The 13,796-nt window shown below is 38.0% G+C and overlaps 1 non-coding gene across 1 annotated transcript; it reads right to left on the bottom strand.

The window, feature by feature from the left end:
- Positions 1 to 10,794: 10,794 nt before the first annotated feature.
- LOC111765836 (U6 spliceosomal RNA) lies at positions 10,795 to 10,902 on the bottom strand. The gene has a single exon (XR_002798062.1). It is a non-coding gene; the product is annotated as a U6 spliceosomal RNA (small nuclear RNA).
- Between the last annotated feature and the right edge of the window lie 2,894 nt (positions 10,903 to 13,796).

Genomic DNA, 13,796 nt, shown 5'->3' with positions numbered 1-13,796 from the left:
ACTATCATTGTCTCATGAGTGTACAGTGCTGTTTTCAAGGGGCTTCAAGACATTTAAAGACACCACTGCACTGATGACAAATGGGATGTGTGCTTGTGTATTCATGTGTTACCATTTATCTTCCAATAATCATTATTTTGAAACTCCAAAATTTTCCCAGCATCTGTACAGATGAACAGTAGATATAAGGATACTTGGTCTTATTTTGAAAAAAAAAAATGTAGAACTTGTTTTTGGAAAGCTTTTGTACATGATTATATCTCATAATAAAACTGTTAATTTCAAATCTTATAATATTTTATCTTAAAATAAAAGAAAATTTATTCATAATGGATCTTTGGCTTAAAAGGGAGAAATTAGAACGATGTGCTTACTCAACATATAATTGTATCATCTATAACTAAAATGCTTAAAAAGATGAAATTGACCTGTCAGAGAGTTCCTTAGTTTACAGAAAGAGGTAAAACACGAAGAAATGGGGAGAAACTATAAACAAGAAATAAAAACATGATGAGAGCTTTCTTTCTCTCTGCTTTACAGATAATAATATACCTCATTGTGTCTTGGACAACAGAATATTGTTGAATAGCATTATGGAGCCTGCAGCAGTTTGATTTTGTTTACAAATTCCAAAAGTAGATATTGGGTTATGTTTGTGGACTGGTCTATTCCTCTGGGCATATTAGATTGGATTGGATTCAAAGGTCTCACTTTTACTTGATTAAATAATTATTAAGACTTTAATCGGGTCATATCAGTAGGATGTCAGTAGGCCACATCAGTAGGACCAAGGGGGCAGGGACTCACAGAGAAAAGAGCATGGCAGAAGAGAAAGTTGGAGTTTTGATTCTGGGGCCCAGAAAGTAAGCACACATAGAAGCAGATATGTGAGGAAAGAGAGGAGGTTCCATTAGACACAGCAGAGGCCCCAGGAAGAGAGCTGTTTACCTGACAGTTTACAGCTGGCTTTGTGGAGAGAGCTGAGCAGCTGAGCCCTGGGAGAAATGAGCCCCGGGAGAATGACAAGACTTGTCCTAGCCTGCAGCTGAGATTGGAAGAAGCTGGACCACGGAGCCCTGGGAGGAAGAGGAAGCCTGAACCCTTGCAGCTGTTGGCAGCTGTCTTGCTCCAACACATGGCAACAGACTTTGGTGAGGAAAGTAATTTATGCTTTATGGCCTAGTAACTGAAAGCTTCTACCCCAAATAAATACCCTTTATAAAAGCCAACAGATTTCTGCACCCTTTGGTTGACTAATACAGTGCCATTTAAGCTACAGTCTCATTTTGAGACTAATCATTGAGAATTTAAAGAAAAGGGAGTGAACGCTTGAAAGCTACAGCTTCTAGAACTAGAAATGAATAATCCCCTGTGGCCTCTTGTAAGGTAAGTCATGTTGCTTTGACTGGGGAGGTACACACAATAGCTAAGAAACAATATAGTTTTATAGATTTAAATTGCTAAATGCCTACTTGATGAAAGTTGATAAATGAATTCATAGCACTGCCACTTTCCAATAATACTGTAACTCATTGAATTAAATGTTTAGCTGAAAATATGAAGACTGAGTTGCTGTCTCTTGCAGAGTTGTACCTTTGCCTTATAAATGGATGAATTTACAAACATGGCTGTTGTGCTTTTATTTGTCCATTATCAACATGAACTAATCACTGAAGATCTTATTTTTTGTGAATGCTAGGCAACAGAAACAAGTTGTGCTGAAATATTTAAAGTATTGAATAACTTTTTAAATCTCTTATTTTGTCTGATACAACTATATTGGCATTTGCAGTGTTACCAAACTGTAATAGTAGTTATTATATTCTTCATCACCACACTGTTGCAATTGGAAAAAAAGGCACTTTCACTTAAGAATGCACTCGATGTAGAAGTTATTAAAAGTGACCCCTTGGGAAGCAGATATGGCTCAAGTGATTGAGCTCCCACCTACCACATGGTAGGTCTGTGGTTCGGGTCCCAGTACCTCCTAAAGAAGATAGGAGCTGGCGAGACAGACAGGTGCAGCAAATTGACACAACAAGGGACACAAGAAGACAAACATAATGAGAGCCACAACAAAGTCTTCTTTAGGAGGCCCTGAGAACCTCTGCTCCCTGCAAACAAGACAGCAAGCTGAAGCAATGGGCAGATGCAGTAAGCTGATGCAACAAGACAATGCAACAAGAGACACAGGAGGAAAAGCATAATGAAAGACACAGCAAAACAGGGAACGGAGGTAGCTCAAGCAATTAGGTGTCTCCTTCCCACATCAGAGGTCCAATATTCAGTTCCGAACACCTCCTAAAGAAACAAAGATAAACAGACACAACAAATGCAAACAATGAGGGGGTAGGGAGAAATAAATAAATCTTTTTTTAGAAAATGGTTCTCTTTTTAAAAAAAAAAGTGACCCTGAAGTATATGTCTTTTTAATAGATATGATAAAACGGAAAGCATGCATAAAGCACTTACACAGCATACCAATGCACAATGTCTACCTCAAGGAAAACCACTTACACAATTATTTGATTGCAAGCTGAACTAGCTGTTGTATTTTCATAGAATACCATTTTTGCTCAAAAGTATGACTGACAGACAAGATATTATGTTCAGATGTTTTCTCAAAAAGAAACAAAGAAAGCCTGTCACTTCAAAATAAGAGTGATGGTTTGAAGCTGTATGTACTCCAGAAAAGTATGTTCTTAAAATGAACCCATTCCTGTGGGTGTGGACCTATTGTGAGCAGGATCCTTGGTGAGTAGGATCTTAAGATGTGACCCACCTCATTCAGGGTGGGTCTTAACCCTCTTATTGGAGTCCTTTATAAGAGAATGAAATTCAGACAAACAGAGAGAAAGCCACTGGAGCAAGAAGCTAGAAGCGACAAATTCTAGAAGAGATGGGAGAGACCAGCAGGTGCCACCATGTGCCTTGCCATGTGACAGAGTAGTCTGGGATCACTGGCAACTGGTCTTCAGGAAGATAGTATCACCTTGATGATGTCTTGGTTTGGACATTCTTATAGCCTCAGAACCATAAACTTGTAAACTAATAATTTCTCACTGTAAAAAACAACCCATTTCCAGTGTATAGTTTTCAGGAGCCTAACAAACCAGAACAGATTTTGGTACCAGGAATGGGGTGCTGCTATTGCAAACGCTAAAAATGTGGAAATGGCTTATTAATTGGATATGTTGGAAAAATTGTGAGGTGCTTGATAGAAAAGGCCTAGATTGATTTGAGGAGACTATTAGCACTAATGCTATTTCCAGTGAGGCCTTAGACAGAAATAATAATGTGTCACTGCAAATGGGAAGAAAGGTGATCCTTGTTTTAAAGTGGCAAAGAATTTGGAAAAATTGAATCATGATGTTGGATAGAAGGCAGAATTTCAAAGTGATAAGCTTAGATATTTAGCTGAGGTGATTTCTAAACTTAACGTGGAAAGTGTGTCCTGGCTTCTCCTTGCAGCTTAAAATAAAATGTGAGAGAAAGGGGATAAACTGAGAACTGAACTCCTGGGTAAAAAGAAACCAGAAATTGATGGTTTAGAAAATTCTGAACCTCCATAAAGCAATTCTCTAGAGAATATTGCCCCATGTGATGGTTTAACTGAATATGGATCTAGTCAGTCATTTTAGAGCAAGTCAGGATTGGAAATGTGGTTATCCAGGAAGGATCTGCTGAAAGTCCTATTTTCTGATGGTTTGGACTCCTGTGTTCTACATGTGAAAATGACAGGTTTTCCATGAAGTGTGTGTGAACAGGACCACTGTCAGCCTGGACTAAAAAGGATGGAAAAGGAACAGGTTGAAGGAAAAATAACCTCAAGGGTAGAACCATGGAACCTGAGTTCCGGACTGAGGGCATCTTCTCAGGCCAAGAGAGTGGACCCATCCATGTGTGTGAGTGTGCCGCAGAGCTTGGAGAGGGTAGGTTTTCAGCCCTCTTGCTCAGAAAGAGTGCTACATGCCAGCTTTCTCGGATGCTGGGGAATTACAGTGAAGCAGACTGACACCCCAGTGTTTGATGAGGGTGGTTCCTAGAGTCCAGCTTCCTCCCCACTGCTTGAAGATGTTGGAGCCTTAAACCCAGTGTTTGGGAAGAGCTTTGCCACTGCATAAATCCATGGAAAGAGTGGGTCTGCCTCTCTGTCAAGTCCAGAGCACAAACCACTGTTCCAAAGATGATTCCCAGAACTTGAAAACTAGTGGAGTATGCCCTGCAGGCTTTGGAAATATTTGGGACCCATGACTCCTGTTGTCCTCCCAATTTCTCTCTGTGGGAATGGGAATTTTTATCCTGTGACTCTCCCTCCATTGTGTATTGGAAGGAGATAACTTGTCTAAGTCTCTCAGGTCCACAGCCAAAAGGGAATTATGCCCCAAATTGATCATACCTGTAATTGATTTTGATGAGACTTTGTACTTAGCATTGTTTCTGAAATGACTTAAGGCTTTGGAGGGTATTGTGATGGAATGAATGTATTTTGCATAAGGAAAGAACAAGTCTTTTCGAGGTCCAGAGGGTGATGGTTTGAGGCTGTATGGACCCCCGAAAAGTATGTTCTTAAAGTTAATCCATTCGCGGGTGTGGACCTATTGTAAATAGGATCTTTTGATGAGTAGGAATTTAACTTACGAGAGGGTCTTTTTTAATTAAAATTTTTTTTTATTTTTTATTCCCCTCCCCACCCCCTACCCCCCCAGTTGTTTGCTCTCCTCACTGTCTGCTCTCTGTGTCTGTTCATTGTCTGCTCGTCTTCTTTTTGGAGGCACTGGGAAGTGAACCTGGGACCTCCCATGTGGGAGGGAGGCACCCAATGGATTGAGCTACCTCTGCTCCCAAGGGTGGGTCTTAATCCTCTTACAGGAGTCCTTTATAAAAGAATGAAATTCAGGCAAAGAGCAAGAAAGCCATGGAAGAAAGAATCTGGATGGAAGCAAGCAAGCCAGGAAGAGAAGGGAGAAACCAGTAGATGCTGCCATGTGTCTTACTGTGTGACAGAGGAATCCAGGATTGCCAGCTGCTGGGTCTTCAGGAAGAAAGTAATCATCTCGATGGTGTGTTGGTTTGGACATTTTCATAGCCTCATAACTGTAAGCTTGTAAGCTAATAAATTCCCATTGTAAAAGCCAACCCACTTCTAGTATATTGCTTTCAGCAGCCTAACAAACTAGAACAGTAAGCAATTGGCAGTATTTGTCACCAATGATGAAATTCAATCCTTCGAAAACTTTTTGAATTTTGGAAATGCCTGCCACTGTAATTTTGGTACCTTCCCAATACTTAAGATTTTTTTCTGATGAGCAGAACCAAGGCTAGGATTAGACAAGTGAGTTGCCTGGGGCACAAAATTTAAGAAAGCACTCCCTCTTAGTGAGCTGCTTCACTGTTAAGGAGACACTCATTCTCAGGGTCATGCAAGTACATGACTCTTGAGCATAAGAGCTTCCTTAAATTCTGCACCCTAGGTGACTCACTCATCTCACCCCAATCCAAGCCCAGTTGATGAGATGGGCAGTAAAACTGATTAGTGTGATTTTTTTTGGTAATGTGTAAAGCACTTGTCAATGTTTAGAAGAACTGCATGTCTCAACAGTGAACCAATATTTTGTACAATATTACAAAATCATATAATATCATATACAATACTATAAAATCATACATAGCTAAAATATCTATTTAAACTATAAGACAAACCAATGGATTTTAATGTAAAATAGTATAAAATGTCCATTGATAAGATTTCAGATTCTATAAAGCAACTAGCTTTAAGATGCTGCCAATTATCAAGTTTTGGTATACCATCAAACAAGAATATCCAATATTATCTGGGAAGGCTGTTAAAATCATCCTCCCTTTTCTAATTTTTCTGAATGAGATCAGATTTTCTTCATATTCTTCCACTAAAACAACATATAGCAAAAGATTGATGCAGAAGCAAATAAGAGACTAGCTATCATTCAGTTGTGCTGCACATGAAAGAGATTTGCAAATATATGTAACAATGTCACTCTTCTCACTATTCTTATTTTGAAAAATGTAGATTTTTTGAAATAGAAAATGTCTTCACATTTAATGTGTTTATCATTATTTGAAATGTATTAATAAATAAATATTTTTAAAATTTCTCAGTTTTAATTTCTAAAACTGTAAATATCTATACATACAACTATTGTAAATAAAAGCTCTTTGGGGTCTTCAATAATTTTTAAAAGTGTAGAGCAGTCCTGAGATAAGAAAGTTTGCAAAGTGTTGCTGTAGTAAAATCCTTGCACATGTGCACCAGGAAACATGGGCAAGCATGTTCTTGATGCCAGTGTTTGTAATGGCAAAAATGCATAAACATTCAAGGTGCCCACTGATTTGAGAAAGGATAACTACACTGTGACATAGTCACAATGGAATAAAAGAGTAAAAATCAATGAACTCTAGTTACACACATCAACATGAATAAAAATCATAAACATAATGTTGAGTAGAATAAGCATGTCATAAAATGCATACGAAATTATTCCACATATATAAAATTCAAAAGCATGCAAAACTCAACAAGAGACCAGTTATAGGTATATACATATGTCATAAAATTATGAAGAAGTACAAGGGACTAGAAAACAATAAAATCAGAGTAGCATTGCCTCTGCGGGAGAGGATGCTGAGCACATTTGGGATTTTAAAATATTGCTAATGAACTATTTTTCAAGCTGAGTGGTGGGCACAAAGTTTTTTTGAATGATAGTTCTTTTAACAATATATATTTATTATAAATTCTCTTTTGCATGTTTGATATATTTTATGATTTTAAAAATTAATAATGAGATATCATTTTTTCCCTTCAATGATTAGTAACACTTTTATGAGTTGCTGTAACCTTTTTGCAAAGTAATCTGACACCATCTATTAAAGTAAAAATGCACCTAACCTTTGATTCAGCACACATTGGGAATCTACACTGCAGAAGGGATGGCCCTAATATCTGAACTGCATGTGTGTAAACAAATCTGCGTGTGGATTTTTATTCAGCATCACCAGCAGGGGCCAAAATCTGGAATCAAGCTGTATATTTATTAATAGGGGAGCAGTGGAAGACACAACAATATTTCCATACAATCTAATATTATGCAGGTATTAAAATAGTAAGTTACAGCTTTTTATATTAACTTGGAAGGATTTCCATGCTATACTAAGTGAAAGAATGTTTCAGAGAATTGTAAATAGGGTTCCCTTATTTTCTTAAAAAATAGGAAAACCCCTTTTTATTTAATAAGCATTTTTTTCTAAGTGCACAGAGATGGTGGAATGAGAGGAGTGCAAGAGAGACTATTAACATTTCTTTATGCACTTATTTATTATTTGACTTGTTAAAACCATCATGTATTACATTCATAATTTGGAAAATTTATGAAGAATTTTTAAAATTAAGTGCTACATACTACAGTTTTTCTTATAGTTACCTCCCAGAAAAAAAAGATATGTGTCAATAAATTTGAAGAGATGCCAACCATTTGGACTAAATTTTTGCCTTTCTGAAAAGTACTTCACTCTCTCTCCTACATGGAGTGAGAAATGGGGAAAGAGAGCTGGATGTTCATAAACAACTTCTATATTGTTGAAAAAACTGGGAATCCTTGGGACATCAAAAGCACCTATGTCAGGAAGTGGACCTGGCCCAGTGGTTAGGGCATCCGTCTACCACATGGGAGGTCTGTGGTTCAAACCCCGGGCCTCCTTGACCCATGTGGAGCTGGCCCATGCACAGTGTTGATGTGCGCAAGGAGTGCCGTGCCACGCAGGGGTGTCCCCCACATAGGGGAGCCCCACACGCAAGGAGTGTGCCCCATAAGGAGAGCCGCCCAGCGCGAAAGAAAGTGCAGCCTGCCCAGGAATGGAACCGCACACACGGAGAACTGACACCACAAGATGATGCAATATAAAGAAACACAGATTTTCGGTGCCACTGATAAGAATAGAAGCGGTCACGGAAGAACACACAGGGAATGTACAGAGAAAGCAGACAATGGGGGGGGGGGGGGCGGGGGGTGGGTGCTAAATAAAATAAATCTTTAAAAAAAAAAACACCTCTGTCATAATATAATTTCAAAATCATTTTTCAAAGTCAAGTAACAAAAAAACCTTGATCCCAGAATTGGGCTAATCAAGTCTTCTAGGTTACCAGAAACCCCTTTTATTACAGGCCTTGTTGAGAAACTCCTTTTGCCATGCATGCCTGTGTTTTCCTGCTCTGGTAAGTGACAAGCAGTTCACACTGTCAGTGTGAAGCCGCCCTTCCTGTGTCTGCCCCATGGGCACCGCCACACGTAGGACTTAGGTGGCTAAGGAGAGCTCAGTTCTTTTCTCTGGTGAGCCAGGGTCATCTGCCTTTGGTGGATCATATCACATCAAGTCTTCTCTTTGGGTTATATTTAAGAGATCAGAGTATTAGGAAAATGCCACATCTGTGAGCTATTTGAAGTAATTTGCTTGTTTTTCCTACAATTAAAGCCCAATGTCATACAAATCAATCTTAATAACTCAAGATCTTAATTATTTGAGTTTTGTATTTATAATTGGTTATTTTTGAGTCATGTGCTATTTCAGAATTTGGCAGAATAGTTCTGATTCACTCATATAACAAATATCTCTTCAATACTTATGTCCCAGGCACTGTCCTAAATATAATAATTACCAAGACAGACATGGCCTCTCCCTCTTAAGGTTTTCAGCTGAAAAATGAGAATTACTACAAATGAAAAATGATAGATAACAATAAACTCTCGATGCCAAAACAGTTGTCACACAGTGAAAATGATGAAGAGGGAACTGCATGAAGCCTAAAAGCATTTTCTGCTCTAAGATACTCAAGACTAGTGTAAAAGCATAATGCTGGATTCCCTAATTCCAAATATGGACACCGGTGTGATGATTGGGTCTTTTCGCTAAAAGTTCTAATTCAAGTGCCAAAACTGATAAAAACCCAAGTCCTGGTTTGAATTTCCTGACCTAAAATGAGTAGTTGGGCTTGAATTTTCTGACCTAATTTTGGATACAAAAGCAAACAGGATGAGTCTGTGCATAAATGAGATAAGCTAAGACAGAGGTGTAGTAGAGACCATTATAAACAGTGGATTAGATACTCAAGTAGAAAACCTAATAAACAGGAAGGGTAAATTGTTTAAATGTTATTAATGAATAAAAATATCTACACTATAAAAATCCATGCCCCATTGCATATAAGGATAAATGGACTAATTCCTTCCATCTTGAGGTATGAACATTGCATGACTGACCCTTTTAAAATAAGAAATCATGCCTTATATAATTGAAATTTGATCATTTTTTTCCTACTCAGGAACTTTACCTACTTACAGATGTCCTTTATAGCAATAATATTTATATTAGTTGAGCCTACACCATGGTTTTTAAATGAATTTTCTCTTCGCTGTGGGAGTTGTCCATGTTGGTTTTTCTGAGAAACTCCCTAGTTTAAAGGTCATGGAGACAAAAAAATAATAAAGCAAAATAAAAATATTGGATGGTTTTCTGTGTTGTTATAATTATTCTTATCTTGGATCAAGTGACAGTATAAGAAAATATTTATCAATTCGTCTTTCTCAGAGTTAAAGATAATAATGACAACAACAGGCATTTATTGAATGCTAGGCATGTGCCACACGGTTCTACATGCTTCGTGTACATTGTCATATTAATCCTTCTAACTGTCTATCAAAAAGGCAATCTTATAATCTCCACTTTATAGAGGAGTAATCTGAGACAAAGAAAGGTTAAATAAGTTCCCCAAGGACATTGACTAGTAGGGAGCAAAACTATTATATGAAATCGGTAATTTGGTATCAGTGTTTTTGCTCTTTCTTCCTTTTCTAGAAAAATTTTGTACTGAAGTGTAATATGGAAAAAAGCACACACATCATAAGTGTGCGCCTCAGTGAATCTTGACAAAGTAAACAAATTGGGCAATACCTCTCAGATCGAGAAATTGTGCATGGCCAGCATTCCAGAGCATTCCAAGAGCCCCTATTTGTACCCCTGCCAGTTACTAACCCCTCTCAGAGGTAACTGCTATGCTGACTCCTGAAACCATAGATTAGTTTTCCTTCTTTATGAACTTTATATAAATGGAATCATATAGCATTTTCTCTTTTGGGTATGTCTGTTTTCACTTAATGTCATGATTATAAGAGTTATCTTTATCATTGTGTATAGAAATTGTTCTTTTATTTTTATTGTTGTATAGTATTCTCATAAATTCCCTTACCATAATTTATTTATCCATTCTACAGTTGAGGAAAATTTGAAGTTTTCAGTTTGGGGCTACTAAAAATAATGCTACTGTGGAGATTCTTACTCATATATTGTGATGTACATATGTATACTATTTTTTGGGTACATCACACGCACACACAGGATACCCCCAGAAGTACAATCGCTGAATCATAGAGTATGACCACAGAGTACATGTAGTTCAACTTTATTAGAAAATGTAAAATAATTTTCATAAGTGTTTATACCAATTTACACTCTCACCGGCAGTGCATGAGAGCTCCACTTCTTCCATATCCTTGTCAACACTCGGTACTGCCTGGCTTGTAATTTATGGCCATTCAGCTGAATGTGTAATGGTATCTCAATGTAGTTTTAATTTGCATTTCTCTGATAACTAACAATGTTGAGTAAATCATTGAGTACCTGTTCAGAATTTTTGCCCATTTTTCTATTGGGTTGTTCACCTTTTGCCTATTGACTTTTTAATGTAGGTATTATTTATTGGCTAAAAATATGGAACGCTTCATGAATTTTGCATGCTATCCTTGTACAGGGGCCATGCTAAGCTTCTTTGTATTATTCCAATATTAGCATATGTGCCGCTGAAGCAATCACTTGCCTATCGACTTTTAAGTCTTTTTTTTTTTTAAATATTTATTTTATTTATTTCTCTCTCCTTCCCCCTTCCCCACCGCCCCCCCCCCCCCCCGGGTTGTCTGTTCTCTGGGTCCATTTGCTGCATGTTCTTTGTCTGCTTCTGTTGTTGTCAGCTGCACGGGAATCTGTGTCTCTTTTTTGTTATGTCATCTTGCTGCCTCAGCTCTCCCTGTGTGCGGCGCCATTCCTGGGCAGGCTGCACTTTCTTTTAGCGCTGGGTGGCTATCCTTATGGGGCACACTCCTTGCGCGTGGGGCTCCCCTACGCAGGGACACCCCTGCGTGGTACGGCACTCCTTACGCGCATCAGCACTGTGCATGGGCCAGCTCCATAGGGGTGGAGGAGGCCCGGGGTTTGAACCACGGACCTCCCATGTGGTAGACGGACGCCCTAACCACTGGGCCAAGTCTGCCTCCCTAAAAGTCTTTATATAGTCTGAATATTATCCTTTGTCATAAATATGTATTGCAATGATCACTTATTACTCTATTTTGCCTTTCCACTCTCGGAATGGTATCCTGATGAATGGACATGTTTATATTTCTAACCACCATGCTATCCTACTTCTATCCAAGAAAAGGGCAGTAACTTTTAGAGTCATCTTTAAATTAGGTATCTTAGGAAGTTTTCTCTTTAATTGACACACAAAATTGTGTTTCTCCAGTATGGTCTAATAAACCATGTTGATTATGTACAATTGAACAAATTGTCTTAATGACTAAACAGTATGTTATGTCACCTGGAATGTCTATGAACAATTCTCTGCTTTGGTTTTTTTGTGGTGGTGGTCATTCTTTTGGTCATAAAGACACAAACATAATCTCACCTGGGAATACCTTTCCTCAAAAATCACACTGTTCCAATGACCCCTTTGTAAAGACAAAATAGAAATAAAAAATGGAAAATAAAAAAAGCTGAATTGCTCTTCAAATAGGTTCGACCATGATTTTTCAGGGGGAGTGGGGGTGGATAACAAAATTGAGCAGTTTTCTGTATCAACCTGCTGATAATGGCCTCCTTAAATGGCAGAATTGATCTGGCTAATTATGTTCTCAGGTTATTCAGTTGGTCTATGATTCCCCTAGAAATGGCTTAGGTTTATTAATTTGTTTGTGTTTAAGCAGTGAAGTTTACATATTGATCATGTTTGATCAATTTTTTTTTTTTTTTAATCTTTTGGTTTTACTCCTCAGGGTATTTTGTTAGTTCCTAAAGCTTCTTAAAAGGGTGGGGGTTTTCAGTTGATTCACTTGATGATATAGATGGTGACAAAAATGTATTTCTACAAGAATGATTTGTTAAAGGAAGTAGCATTTTTTTAGAGATTGAAAATAATTGCTTATTTGCAAAATGTAGGATCTTCCCTATGTTTTCTGATTCAGTGGACCCCATCTTTTTTTCTAGAATTTCTTTATACAGTGCAATCTCTTTACTAATTTTCTGCTTGTACTTGTCAAGCAAATACTGCCTCTCATAATAGATGCAGAAATCTCAGTGGTTTAATACAAAGGATATTTATGGTAGTTCTTACATGTATATGGAGTTTTTGTCCCACAGACCTGGGTCTGAACTCAAAGCTTTTTATTTGCCCACAAATTCTACCTCTTGCATCTACCTAGTCAGAGATTTCCTGCTTATCATTACCTCCAGGAATAGCCCCTGGTCATGACCTTCTTGTCCCTACCTTCCAGGCCAGGTTTACATCTTCCATCTCTCTCCCAGCTTTCTGATTTACCTCCTTGCTGGTTCCCCCAAACCTCGACAATCCCCAACATTCAGTCTTGCACTGTAGTCCATATAGGGCAATATGTGTCACTAAACCCATTACATTTCTCTTTTGCTAGTCTACTAGTTCATTTTATTTTCTACTTTGGATTCATCTTTTAGAAAGTAGTTTGGAAAAGCAGAAGTCCTTTCTAAGCAGCTAATGAGTGCTTAGCACTTTAGATATAAACTGTTCCCTGTGTCTCAGCGTACTGTAGACATTGTCTTTGGTAATATTTTTCAAGAGCTGATTCTTAAACCAACATTACAGAAGAATCTTTAATTTTACATTATCTTCCACAGAAAGTTCTTATATTGACTGAGATAATAAGAGTCTAAAATAATTCTAAGGAGTGCCTTATGCTTCGCTAATTAGATTTACCCTTATCTCTACCCTCACGGCTCTCTAACCTATCTAAATACATCCATTTTGTGCTCACACCTGCAGACCTTGGATTTTTCACTTCTGGAGACTAACTTCTGCCTCAGCAAAAAGCATATAAAGTATGACTCTAAAGCAGAGGTTGACAAACTACAGGCCATAGGCCAAATCTAGCCCACTGCCTGTTTTGTAAATAAGGTTTTATTGGAATGCAGCCATACCCATTAATTTACAGATTATTTATGACTGCTTTCACACCACAATGACAGAGTTGAGGGGTTGCGACAAAGACCATGTCCCAAAGCTTAAAATATTTACTATCCGGCCCTAAAAGGAAAATTTTGACTCCTGCTCTAAAGTAAAAAGAAAGCTCCCTACCAAAGTGATCTTTGAGCAGGATTTTGAAAATTTAAGTAACATTTTACAAGCAGGGGTTAAGGAAGGTATAGGGAGACTATTTTTGTTCAAAAGACTAGATGTCTGAAACATAATGATATGTGTGAGAACAATGGCCAGCTTTGTTTTGCAAGAGCATAAAAAAAACCCAAGAGGAAGATTCATGGGAGATGAGCAGTAGAGGCAGCTAGGGAGGGGCCAGACCCAAAGTGCCTTATCTATCGCCACCAGCCCCCTGAATGGTATTTCTCAAACCATTTCCCATCAATGTTAATCGATTTTAAGGAAGGAGAAAAGAGAAAGAGAAGGC

The sequence above is a fragment of the Dasypus novemcinctus genome, chromosome 8, assembly GCF_030445035.2.
Source record: "Dasypus novemcinctus isolate mDasNov1 chromosome 8, mDasNov1.1.hap2, whole genome shotgun sequence".
NCBI classification, from domain to species: Eukaryota; Metazoa; Chordata; class Mammalia; order Cingulata; family Dasypodidae; genus Dasypus; species Dasypus novemcinctus.
Note: the sequence above shows the minus strand (reverse complement) of the source record. Positions and strands in the feature narration are given on the sequence as shown.